General features: G+C 44.3%; 1 protein-coding gene across 5 annotated transcripts in view; it reads right to left on the reverse strand.

Annotated features, from left to right (window-relative positions):
- Positions 1-13,281, reverse strand: part of mid2 (midline 2) — an 86,590-nt gene that overhangs the window by 44,806 nt on the left and 28,503 nt on the right. Inside the window, exon 1 of one of the 5 annotated variants that reach the window (XM_062476006.1) lies at positions 13,181-13,279. The exons of the other annotated variants lie outside the window; for them this stretch is intronic. The gene's annotated coding sequence lies outside the window, so the exon portion shown is untranslated. Of the gene's footprint in view, positions 1-13,180; positions 13,280-13,281 lie in introns of those variants that run through there. 5 annotated transcript variants of the gene reach the window in all.

Here is a 13,281-nt window from a genome sequence, read left to right on the forward strand (position 1 = left end):
GATGACCCCCGATAATGCAATTTCATTACTAGGTTCTCATTGTACCATGAAGAGATCTCATCTCCCATCTCGCGTGCCCCGCGTGACCTTTCTACTGATCGGGGCGAGGCGTTCTCATCTCCAGTTTAAAGATTTTCTTGGCTTTGAAGTCCTGCGCTGGAAAACGGTTCATCTGTGTTAAGTCCTGTGAAACGTGTTGGAATTACGTCGAAAGGACTTATCCCACTGTGTGTGGGTCTGGTGGTTTTCACAACACACAAAACACTGTTAATATTTCGATTGTAGTTTATGATTTTGATTGCAATTGATTAGACTCTCTGTCCAGAGTGATAGTTGAGACCACCTGCCCATCTTGTGCTAAACATGTCAGCAAATGTAACTGCCTTTAGTGAGATAATTTAGGTGTAGGCTAACTGCTTGGGATGGAAGTGAAAAATTACGGTATGAACGATGGATGAAAAACACATTTTATATACAGTATATTTTATATACAGTATATACTGTATATATTTGTATATATCCCAAAGTTGGAACCAATCATGCAGATATTTTTGTTGATAGGTCAGAGTAACATTTTGCATTTCAATCGATCCCTCCTTCACTTGGGACTTTCTGAACCGGCTTCTTTCACTGTCATTGGGCTCTTGCTGAAATAAGACAGCTAACTTTCTTATAATAGCCAATAGCTAATGTGTTCAGTGACTAATTTGGCAGAAATCCTTTCTCAAGATTGCTCAACAGTACTGGTGATGTGCTGAGATCATGGTGCATGAGTCCACAGCAACAGCCTCATTATGCTTTCACCATGTCACTGAAGAGAATAACTAAGCACAGCTCCACTTAGTGGCAAATCAGCTTTATGAAACAGCCTTGACACATGGACAAAATACATGATATGAGGACACACACACACACACACGACCCAAACACATGCACACAAGGGAGAGCAGGCACACTCTTATGCAAAGCTGAACACCCACACACAGGCAAACCTGCGCACACTTGCAAGAACACGTCCTTAATCTGAAGTTGTTATTAAGGTGAAGTGGTCGACACAGCAGACAAACAGCATCTGCTAGCGCCAGTCCTCTGATGGAAGCGAGCACTCAGCTCTAAGGAGCCACTCGCTTTCATCTTTTCTTATGTTGATTACAGTGGGACTTATCCATTTGTAGTCGCGCCACTCGGAAAAATCTGATGAGGAAAATAAATGAATATTATGGATGAGTCATCGGTTTGTTTTTTGGAGCAAGCGAGGGCTCACTTCAACCGTGTGTCCTAATCCTCTTAGAGGCTGTGGCATGCTTTCTTTTCTCTTTCCCTCCAGGGGTTTTCAGTACAGCAAACATGTATGCTTGTTTATATGGGACTGCTTTGAACAGCTGTCAAGTAGTCTAGACGAGACTTGAGAAAGGCACTCAACATGACATGTATTGGCCTGGACGTTAATGAATTCTATTCCCAGTACAGGATTGCCAACAAGATGTGAGGCTTAAAAATAGATACATGTTGATGCTTATTCTATGTCTTTTGTTTTCACACAGTATGTCTCTTTGTTTCTTTATTCAAACAGGGAGAAAGTTTCCCTCTGGGGACTTGTGTACTCATGGTGCCAGTGTATGGTTTTAGACGAAGCATGCGTCACAACAGAATATGGCATTCTGGGAACAATGATAATTAGCCTTGTCTAAACAATGGGCACAATTCGGTAGTAAAAAGTAAAACCCTTCCTTGAGTACTATTTATAGGGTTGAACGTCAGCAATTAGCACTTGAAGGATACTTCAATGACGTTAGGTTTCAAGAACAAGCTACATTTAACCGCAGTATCGAAAGTTCACTTCTGAATAAGTTTTGGGTTGAGTAATCCAATATTCGCAAAAACATACAAAGTTGTGCTGCTTCAAGAAAGAATCTTTGACAAATCTAGGTCTATTCAGCTACTTCTCTGCATTCCTAAAATAGTCTTCACTTAGAACTATCAGGACTATCAGTAATTCAGTTTTCCCCACCTACATATCAGCAAAGTGATATTATGTCTTAACTCCACTTCAGACACAGTGGACTGTATAGGAGGACACAGGCCTTAAAAGCCCTTGCACTCATACTGAACACAGAACCATTCAATTATTCCCTGGCGTGAGAGAGTGGGCTGTGCTGGTGCTGTCAGGTACTAGTGTGTGCGTGTATAAGTGTGTGAAGGTATGAGTGTGTGTATGTGGAGTGCAGATGCGTGGATTGCAGATACGCATTAGCGCATGTGCTTGTGTGTGAGTAAGAGAGAGAGAGAGAGTGTTGTGTGTGTGTGTGTGTGAGAGTGCAGCTGCATTAGTGAGTGTGTGTAAGAAGACCATACAAGTGAGTGTGTCTCAGTGTGTGAGTGTGTGTGTGTGAGAGTGCAGATGCATTAGTGAGCGTGTGTAAGAAGACCATACAAGTGAGTGTGTCTCAGTGTGTGAGTGTGTGTGTGTGTGTGGGGGGGGTGAGGTTACTGGGATCTGCAGGTCATGGACACAACACTCCCGATATGCATCGCACTGTGGCCATTCATCTTCTCTCAGGGGGAGTGCAGCTGTCGGGGCGGCCTCTCCCTGGACCTGAGAGCCATTACACACCCTCCAAATGGGGAAGTAGCACCCTGGGAGAGAGGGCAAGCTTCCAGCTCGTGCAAGACGCCTGGGTGCCACTTGAGGGGCGGAAAGGTTGTGCCTTTCATGATGTGAGAGACTGTGGTTGGATAAAACCGGAAGCTGCAGGACAGGTCCAAAACATGTTTCATTTCTGAGAGATTTCTCTCGGGGAGAACACCATTGGAGTAGATTCTTCATGGTGTCCAATGACACATGTTTTTTTTATGTGAGTTATGCCTTATGAGTTATTCAAATAATTTTTTTCGTCTTTTTTCGTCACACACGGACAGGTTGATAGATAGTTATGAATAACAGGCAACTCCACGTGTTGTCTGCAGTGGGTGAAATGATTAGCTGGCGCCTTTTACTTATCTACATTTCGTCCTTCTGTAGTGGAAGGCCTTGTTTACTTATTATCACAAATGAACTTGTGAGACTGGCTGATTATTTCAAGGACTCTGCTGAACCAGAACTGATGCCCCGCCGTCAGGTGGGAGACCGATATATCCTTCCACAGTGTGATTGACAGCTTTCCTGACACCTGGGCTCCCTCCGGGGTCGAATCATGTGTGCGATGCCCATCACAGGCATGTCACAGGAGGGGGCTTGGGGAACCCGGAGCACAGCACTGCACCGCAGCGGGGGGTCTCCTTCCTCAGGAGCATCCACCTACACACACAGCTTCCTCTGGACTTGTGGAACATCTACCACTGGGAAGGGAACTCGAGTCATAATAATGAGACCTGCTGTTGATCCACGTCCCCAGTCTGCCAGGCCAGAACATGTTACAGCCAGTGGAAGTCTTTAAGGTGATCATGGAAGTTCAAAGTACTATTGGAACTATCTCATGACAAGTACCTTTCTTCACCTGTTTCAATATCCAGTTTGGAAGGAGTGTCTTAACAGGTACTTGAGTTGATAGATTTAAACTCCATCCAATGTGGCTGAATGTCTCAATGGCTCACTTCTTGTTAAACACTTATAGACTGTACATCTGTTCCAAGCCAAAACTGTTGTGAACTGGTGAGAACAAAAGGTTGCGGACATTAATTACAAATTACTGGATTGTGCTACTAGCCATCTCATGCAGAACAACAACACAATACTAATTAAATAAACGTCTGAAGGCAAATAGAGCTGGCGTAATTGAGGCCTGTTCTGTTGGGTTAATGGGCTGCGATGAGGTTCAAGATGGCATCTTCATTTTTCCATCCCTAAGGAATCATCATGGCATTGCTGAAAAAAGCAGTGCTCATCCATCGATGCATAGCATTAACAGTTAGCTAATGTACGGGACATAAGAATTGTATTGATCTCCAGGGGTAAACTGCATTGTTATAGGAACAGAGGTAACAACACAATACAATACACAATTCTGAATTAATTGTGCAATTTTAATCTACAGTATTGATTTAACGTAGCCCAGTAAGTGCAAACATGAGTAAGGGGTGCAAAACAGTAGTTTCAGCCATTGGAAGTAACACTGGATGGTCTATAACCGCTTGTTGGTTGGGTAGCAACCAGCAGAACCACAAACATCGTCTTGTTTTGCTAATGGGCACTGGAGGGTCTACACAGAAAACTAGAAAAGATACATTGTCGGAATTCCAGAGGTGAGGTCTCGATCACATAAGGGCACGTGAAAGGGGTGCATTCTTAAAGGGAATAGAAATTTCAATGTGCAGGCAGCCAATCCCCACAGGCATAAGAGATGTGTCTGTACCATGTAATGTTGAGTTTAGCCAGACACCTCTGGGTTTTGTTCTATGGTTGCAGTAAAGGAAATGTTGCCCCTCAAAATGAGTGCCAATCAACCGGCAAAGCAGCACAACCATAGGCTACTTCAAATGATATAGAACGAGACCTGGTCGCTCATGGAACCTGTCGTGTTCCATTTCCTGCCCTCACCAGGAAATGACCAAGAATCCATTTGCAGTTGTTTGAGAACAGAAAAAAAAACAACAACCTCGTTAAAAACACACACGATTTCTGGCTTCGGTTTCTTTTTCCAGCCCCCACCCCCATTTCCTCTCTCACCCCTTCTCTGTTCTGCGCTGGCTGGTTTAATCAAACAGGAGATTTCTATTCATAGAATGTAAACAGTAATGTGGCCAGGCGTTTCCATTTCACATGGAGTGCCATTTCCAGAACAGGAGGCCAGGCTCTTCCAGAGGGCCTTAACCCGTTCACATCCTACTCGATCCTAAAACAAGTCGGTTGCATAACATAGCTTTGGATGTGTGTTAAGACACCCTCACCCCCTACATAAACAAGTAAACAATCTCGTCATCATCCCATGGTGACTGACCCAGGACCAGGATCTAAAGGCAGCTTTCTGTCACTGGTGGGTGGAGGTCCATCGTACTCTCTCTGCTCAGCGTCTTACTTTGGAGTAAAGCAGTTCTTTCCCCAATAACACACTGTTACTGCTGAAGCCGACGGTGTTCGCACTGCGATGCTAATACCGTCAAACGGTGTTGTCGGTCCCCTCTAAGGCTCTTAGTGTGGAAGTATGTAAGTGTCTTATCGCTCCTCAACACCCTGTGTGTCCCCTGTAACCTACCCCCCCCCAGCCTCAACCAACACTGCCTCTATTATGAATGTGCATTTGCTTAGGTGAGAACCAAACCCCCTGGAAAGACATTCAGCGCAGAAGCTCATGAGATATTTAGCTGAGCTTGTGGAGGAGCGTGTTGAAGGGGGGAGAGTGAAGGAGAGGCCCAGGGTCTAAGCTGCTTAGTGTGGAACCACGTTGGCCGGGTCGGCCCTGATGCAGACTCTTGACCCAGGATGTGCTTTTCCATCACTCCAGCCTCCATGAGGAAGTCTCTGATTGGATGTACTGTAGGGCACCAGTCTCTGATTGGATGTACTGTAGGGCACCAGAAACACTGCTAGTGCATTTTACAGGGCCACAATGCTTGCAAATGGTCCAGTATATTCTCTGAGATCTGAAGATATCCAAAACCTCAACAGCACACCAATTTAGGCTTTGTTTTGTTATTAGTTAAATCTGCTAATGGTTAGCTTGCTAAGTATTTAAAAATGCATGATACGATAGAGAAGACGGTAACATGCTCTCTGTGGGATGGGCCAGTTCCACACGTTGTAGTGACAGCCGGCCATGAAAAGGTCCAGTCTGACAGTGTGTGACAGCTTTCTAGTTGAGCCTCGCTGCATTCGTGGATGTAGATAACAGAATTTGATTGAGCGGCTTTCATTTTCTTGGCATAAGAGTCTGTTCTTAAATGGAGAGATGATTTGACAAGTGCCACTGATTTTAAGAGCGAACCGTTTCTACTGCTGGATAACCTTGACAGTTGACAGAGGAGCATGAGATTGCCTTCCCATAAAAGTATTCAAACTCTGAATCTGAAAATCATTACAGTACCATTCTCACAGATTTGTAATTAAACCTGAAATACCACGCAACAAATGGATTGTGGATTAAAAACAAATTGCATATACAGGAGGAACTAATTTTCTCTTATCTCACAGCAGTACACACACATTCTAAGTTGGATGGGAATCCATCTCACTATACATGCATGTAAATAAAAAGCAGTGATTGTGGCTTATATAATAGCTTACCTTTAGCTGGAATTCCTATAAATATGCTATTTTTGTGCAGGCCCCTATGAAAAATCTGTCTAGGCGCTGAATAAACTCAAGTATGATTGTCTGTATTGGGGATCTTTCAGTGGGAATCTGTACTTGCATAGTGGCCAAGAAAACAATCTGCTGGCCATTGTGAGCAAAGTGACAAAACAATCATTTAGAAAGCTTGAAGGATTAAATAAACACAAGTGAATGCAAAACATTTGTACGCCACTGTGTCAAATGAAAGTGCCGTAAAAAATATTTAATTACAAATAAACTTCCATCTCAACAGTATGAGCAGGTTGTTTTTATGTGTGTGTGCATCTGTGAAGGATGATTCAATCTCCTAGAAACCCGCCAACAAGCAAAAATATGTTATCTGCTTCACATAAAAAGCTATTACGGATGAAAGAGATGTCAGATGTTTGATGCTGAATCATCCACATCTTTACCCCATCAAAGAAGATGACTTCATTTTGGTAAACAGCTCTCAATATATTTGGTTTTCTATATTTCTCTCTTTAGAAAGTGGAAGATGACAAAGAAAAAGGTTGATGCAGATTTTAAAGCAGTAACGACTTTTGATTTCCACTTGTACCATGGCAGGGGTCTGCTTGGCAGGTCAGGCAACAATGGACAGGATCATGCATGGGTCTGACATGCAGGATTGGGGTGAACAGTTGACGGCCGCAGAATGTGTTCACATCTAAGAGGTGAGGGAACGCTGAACATGGCAGCTTACTGCTCCACAGTGCTTGGTGAGGCCGAGTCCGGCCCAGGCGCTGCCCACCAGGGACACACGGTCAGGAGAACAACTTCTGAGGCCACTCGGTGGCCTTATGAATAAACTAACAGCTGTTTGTGGTGTTACAAGGCCACTCCACCATTCAGCAGGTGAGTTAGAGCTAAACGGAGGGAGACATTGTCTTTGAACTCTTGGGAAATGGTTCCAGTCCACTCACTGTCTCACACTCTAGAAAGTCATGTGTCTCTATTTATAAACCTGTGTAATGTTTGGCATTTCCTGTGGATGGGGAAACCATTGTTTTCCTTGGCAGGTCTTTGATTTCCTAAGCTGATTCTATTTGCTGAAATGTCAGGCATTTGCTGCTTTCACGTGTCAAATTCCATTTATTCATCACACACAGAACCTCTGATATTTGTACGTTTGCTCTTTTAAGAGGTGCAAAAAGATTGTTGTCAGCACTTAAGGACGCTCAGGTCTAAGGAGCATGAGCTTAGAGTAAGTGGTTTAGGAGAGAGCCATTTGAACAGGGTGTTGATGCTTCTCATCCTCAATGAATTATAGATGAGAAACTTTCACTGCATCTCTGACCACTCCTAGATTCTTGAATATTCCCTTCAAAGCTCTATTATCCATAAATGTAGTTTATAATATATAGTTTATAATGTAGTTTAGCTGGGACACACTCTGACAACAAGCTTTTAGGTTATGTCTCACCTCGCTAGTTATGTAAACACTACTCGCCAATATCTTCATAGGGAGACTACCAATATGACTTTTGTGAAGATGTATAATACCTTTTGTATTGATATTTAATGTTCACTTTGAAACTGAAAAAAGTCTGTCCAAATGTATTGCAGTTTGAGGCATGTTCACAATTAATCTACACCTCATGTCATGGTCAATTAGGATGATTTAAGTGTGTGTTTTCACAAAGCCAACCGAGGTTGACGACAGAATAACATTCTAATTATATTTTGTTAAATGAAAACAAACAGGCCAATGCGTGACTGATATGAATTACTGTCAATATCACCAGAGGGTGATTGAGAGAAAATGATGAGTTTTTAGCGTTGTTTGAAGCCCATCTATCTTATTCAGACTGTTTATTTTCTTCTGACAGCTGAAGAGAGAAATTGGCTTGATGGAGTAGGTGTCTTGTGTGCCCAGATGGTGGTATTAAATGGTTTATGAGTGTTCTACATGAGTCATTAAGATCCCAAAATCCCTCCTCTCCTGCACTCTTTCCCTCCCTCAACCCTCATTTTTCCATCCACTGCTCTCCACTACTAATCCTGTCACACTCTCTCCTCCACTATTCTCCCTCCACCCTACAACACGTCACCTGCCCCTCTAGCATCCACCTTTCACTTCCTCCCTCCTTCGACCAGCCCTCCTAACTGTTCTTTCTTGCCCCGTTACAGGAGCAACCGCTCCCGCTAGACACCTCCTCCCCATCTGGCCAGGATTATGTTCATCTACACAGCCCAAAGTGGAATCATTCATTACCGAAATCAAGTGTTCACTGTTAAATGTCGCTGAGTCTTAGTGGGTGTGATCTACTGTTTAACGAGTGTGCATGTGTATGTGTGCTGGGGTATGTTTACAATTCAGAGCAGTACAAGTGGTGTCTTAGTAGTCACATTTCATATGCTTGTGTTTAGGCTAGAGAGTTGAAGCCTGGTGGATTGTTCCCTACTCTCCCTCCATGACTGAGGAGGCGAGGCCTTCCAGTGCTCTCAGCCTGTCCAGGCAAGCAGGCGGTGTTTGAGTCCCTGGAGACAAGCCCAGAGGTGGGCTGGATGACGGCAAGGCTGGGCCTGATCTCTGTGCCCTGCCGCCCCCAAGCCAGGTGAGATCATGGGAAACACACGAAGCTCTGCAGGCGAGGACACACAGCCGCAGCTGGTGCTTAACTACCACAGTGGGAGTCTGCCTGTCTCAGCTGCTGGAAACTCCCAGCCTCGCCCCTCCCTGCACGGCTCCATGGCTCTTCAACTCCAGCTGATTGTCTGTCTGTGGAGCTTCTGTGTCTGGCTAGCCAAACACACCGAGATCAGTTCCCACTTGCTACCTGCCTCCGCAACTTCCCGTCCAATCAGCCGACACCCCTCAGAGCCCTGCCAGTCAGGCTGTAAAGCTACAGAACCAATCAGAATCTTTCCTTCTATAACTCCTTGTCTAAATCTGCCTCCCATAACTGCAGTTGCCTGGCCAACCAGCCATGTCCCATCCCTTTATCAGCCCCCTCCCCTGAAGTACCCGGAATAATCCAGTTGACCCTGTAAGATTTAAAATACTGAGAAATGTCATCATTTCTCAAACATATGGTGTGTGACAGTGTTTATAGGGACGGAATAAAATACAATTTCTTTGTTGTATATAAATGACAGTGGCCTATTCATCTCTATTTTCACAAAAAGAGAGAGAGAGTGATTGTGTGTGTGTCAGAGAGAGAGAGAGAGAGAGAGAGAGAGAGAGAGAGAGAGAGAGAGAGAGAGAGAGAGAGAGAGAGAGAGAGAGAGAGAGAGAGAGAGAGAGAGAGAGAGAGAGGGAGAGAAGAAGAACAGAAAGATAAAGTGCTTGGCTGTCCTAATTCGTTCCAGTTCTGATTTGTTCCAGAGAAGTGCAGTGACTCCCAGGTGGGAGACGGCTCGACCAGACCAGCTGGGGTCAGACAGAGAATCAGGGACATGTAAGCCTGGGCATGGGACCTCGCCTGCCACCCAAACAAATTATGACTTACCCTCTATGCTTGATCGAGCCTAGCTAAGCTAGCTGTATTGGTCACAGAGACAATGTACAACAATAATGAACACTTTGCTCCAATTGACATACGTGATTTGTAAAGAATGTCAAGGTGGCTGTAATTATCACCGTGGAAACAATCCCACAGTTTCTCCAAAACAAAGCAGCTGGGCTGTATGTAGAACATGTTTGTATGGCAGCCTGTTAACTCTATCTGTGTGTGTTCGTGTGGGTGCATATGTCTATGCAGCGCCATTCTTGCCAGTAAACGTGGAGCAATCAGATAACTCCTCTGGTCACCCTGCTGGTTCTCAAGGCATTTCAATCAAAATCAGAAGGGGTCACAAAATCCAATTACATTAGGGCCTCCTGTAGGCCAGTGGAGCGAACACTTAACTATTTTAAGGCCTCGGAACAATTTGTTACTCTACACTTCTGACTTACATAGCTCCCTAAACACACAGCTAGCTCTGAAGGGCTGCACCGTAGGGCCTCAAAACATCTCTAGTAGCTTTAGTAAGCTAGGTTGCACACACAGTGAATTAATGAGAGTGGGTATGGGAGACCAGGCTAGGTCTGACTCTCAGGCCCATTGGCAGCTTAGGTCTCGAGAAGATTCATGGCTGTAGCACTTCAGCATGAACACACACAGCCATCCATTCATGATCCACGTGACTTCAATCAGGCTCAAACCAGAGGTAGGCAACTGGGTGGACAAGATGGACGCAACTGAAAACTGGATTATTTGCTGTGTGAAGGTTCAGCATATGTACTTTATTTAAACGTATGATTCTGTAGAAATCCTTTCCTGTTCAAGATTCATGACTGTGTGAATTGGATTGCAATGGCCCAGTTCCCATCCAGGTGGAGGGATTACTTGTCGGAGCCTGCCTCATTACCAGGCCTGTGGTCAAACATGGTGTGCAGATATCTGACTATATCAGCTCAGGGTTACATCTGTCATTTACTCCTTGGCTGCTGTCACTGCGGTACGAACACATTTCAAACTGATTACTTATGAGTCGACAGGAGAAAGACGAGAGGCTTCATGAGGGTGTGAGTGCTGTGTGTGTTGGGGGCGCCAGGGTAAAGAATGGACCCTTTCTCCTGTTTGTGTAGAGGAAATGGACGAGTAACCCATGGAAAAGGGATATCTCATTCATAATGCATAACAATTACTTTATTAGGAGAGGGTTTGACTTCAGATAATCCCAGAAAAGTGTTTCAAGGGAGGAGCTTCCCGGTCCGAGGGTTTCCCTCTTGATGAACCAGGTGGATGTCTCGACCGCCCCACACCGAGATTAGTTCCCCTCTCAAACCGAACTTGTGATGAGTAATGGAGCTGACCCCGTGCTGCTCCTTCGTTGACTCAGCTTTTTATGGAAGCAGAGGGGACTTTCCCGCCTCATTGACTGTTCCCGTGTGCAACCCAATACAGACGGACGCGAGAACATCCTGTCTTCCTTAAGAAGAACGGAGGAACTAGTGCGTAAGTGATTTATGTGGACGGTTACAACTTGAGGAATTAGCGGATTGGCTGGGGTTCAGGTCCTCCTGAGTCTGGAGCCAGCGGTGGCCGGCTCACTGTGACTAATTCAACCGCTGTCTTAACCAGCGGAAAGGGATCTTAAAATGTCATGGAAGTGAGAGTTATGCCTCCGCTTAGGGAGAGCACCTGCTGCACTGCCTTGACCCCAACACTGAACTGTACAGAGCAGAGACATGCTGGATTGGGGGGGGGGGGGGGGGGAGGGAGGGGGGGACATCGCTCCCTCCCTGGCCTTGTCCCACCGTGACCAACAGAGATCCTTGATGAGGCCTAATCAGAATACAGACTACAGGTACTACGCTGTTATGTGTCTCCATGGTCAAAACAAGCATAATTTTTTACTAAAGAATAGTCCAATGTGTAAGTCCCTCTCAAGACCTGTTACACTGTCTTTGGCTAATAGACAGGGTTTTCACTGAGTAAGGCTGAACTAAATAGGTTAATCACAGTCAAACAGAGACTAAAGACTTTGCACTGTGCCTATGCCTGACAGAGAAAGCAGTCAACATCAGCCATTCCTTACTGAATGGAGAAGATAGAGAGGGTGACAGAGAGGAAAAAACACAGAGAGAGAGCGAGAGAGAGAGAGAAAGAGAGAAGAGAGAGAGCTCATACCTAAAATGCCAATGGCACAATGCCTTCGCTTTGTTTTTCGCCCTATTTTGTCTGGGATCTTGAACATCCGATTTGGCTGAAGTGCAATCGAGCTGATGAGGTTTGTAGTACAGTGTTTAGATGTCAGATGGACTAGTCGCATTCAAAGCAGGGATCAAACCAGGACAGACTACTTTTATTGAGTATTCAGCCTGGCCTGTTTAGGTTGGACTTCGGTTTGGGTCTGTTCTAGGTCTAGGAAAAAAATAATGATGTTTGTCAGTCGGAAAAACATAACCTGTTTGTCTACAGTAAACAGCAACCGATCTGAACAGCCTTTAAGAACAGACATGAGGGATGACGGCACTGGAAAAGGAAGGATATGTCAGAAATGTCAGAAGACCTACCATTGCCTGTATTAGATTGCACACGATTGTTTAGTGTTAACAAATTGCAGTGATGAAAGTATCTTTAACAGTCATCAGACCAATCACATTAAACCATGGGCGAAGTTCCGTGACATTTTTATGACCTTCGTTATAAATCTTTAAGTTTTCAACCTTTCAATCTGAAACATGCATGGTCAAAATCGTCAGTTTAAGCACTCAGCTCCCTTTAAATCAAGTAGTTGCTTTCGCATGGCATGACATTCCACGATGAAAGTTTGTGAGATTCAAATCAAACATGAGCCCATCACCTTAACCCAAGCAGAGCATATTAACCCTAAGAAAACATTAATGTAAATCGTTTAATTCATTTGAAAATCACGAATTTACAATGAAATGTGAGTTTTTATCCTCAAACTAATAGAAAGCAGGATTAATGATCGTTTGATAGCCTATAACGCATAACCATATTTTCAGTCTGACATTCAGGGTTTTTAGAAGCGCTGGATTTAAGACAATGTAATGCACAATCATTTTTGCACCAGCAAAAATTCCTCTCATAGGGAAATCACAACATCAATGCAAAACACAAGCCACAACAAATACCAACAGTAAAGGCCAAGTAATCACAAACACTGCCCATTCGCAAATTCCATTATAATCACAGGAAAACATAATCAGCGCGTTAATAGCCTACTCGTGTTCGTCCAAAACCAAGAACATCTGAAAGAACTGTCCGCGTGTGCAAAGACTCAAAACATCACACACGTGCATTGTCTACTTGTATAATTGGAAGCCTGGCACCGCATCACCAACAATTCCGACCATCTTGCCGTTGGAAACTGTTTGCTGTTCCTGAGCATCCCCAAAACACCAAGGGCCTTTTACATGTATTTAAACATAACGACATTCCAATAAAACATCAGTACCTCAGACATGTTAACACGCATTTGATGCAGTTCCATTCAGAGTGCGTACGCCAATTCAGAAACAGGCTACAGTTAATCCCAATAGAAAAAGTACGGTCTCT

This window comes from Osmerus eperlanus, chromosome 13, assembly GCF_963692335.1.
Source record: "Osmerus eperlanus chromosome 13, fOsmEpe2.1, whole genome shotgun sequence".
Classification (NCBI taxonomy): domain Eukaryota; kingdom Metazoa; phylum Chordata; class Actinopteri; order Osmeriformes; family Osmeridae; genus Osmerus; species Osmerus eperlanus.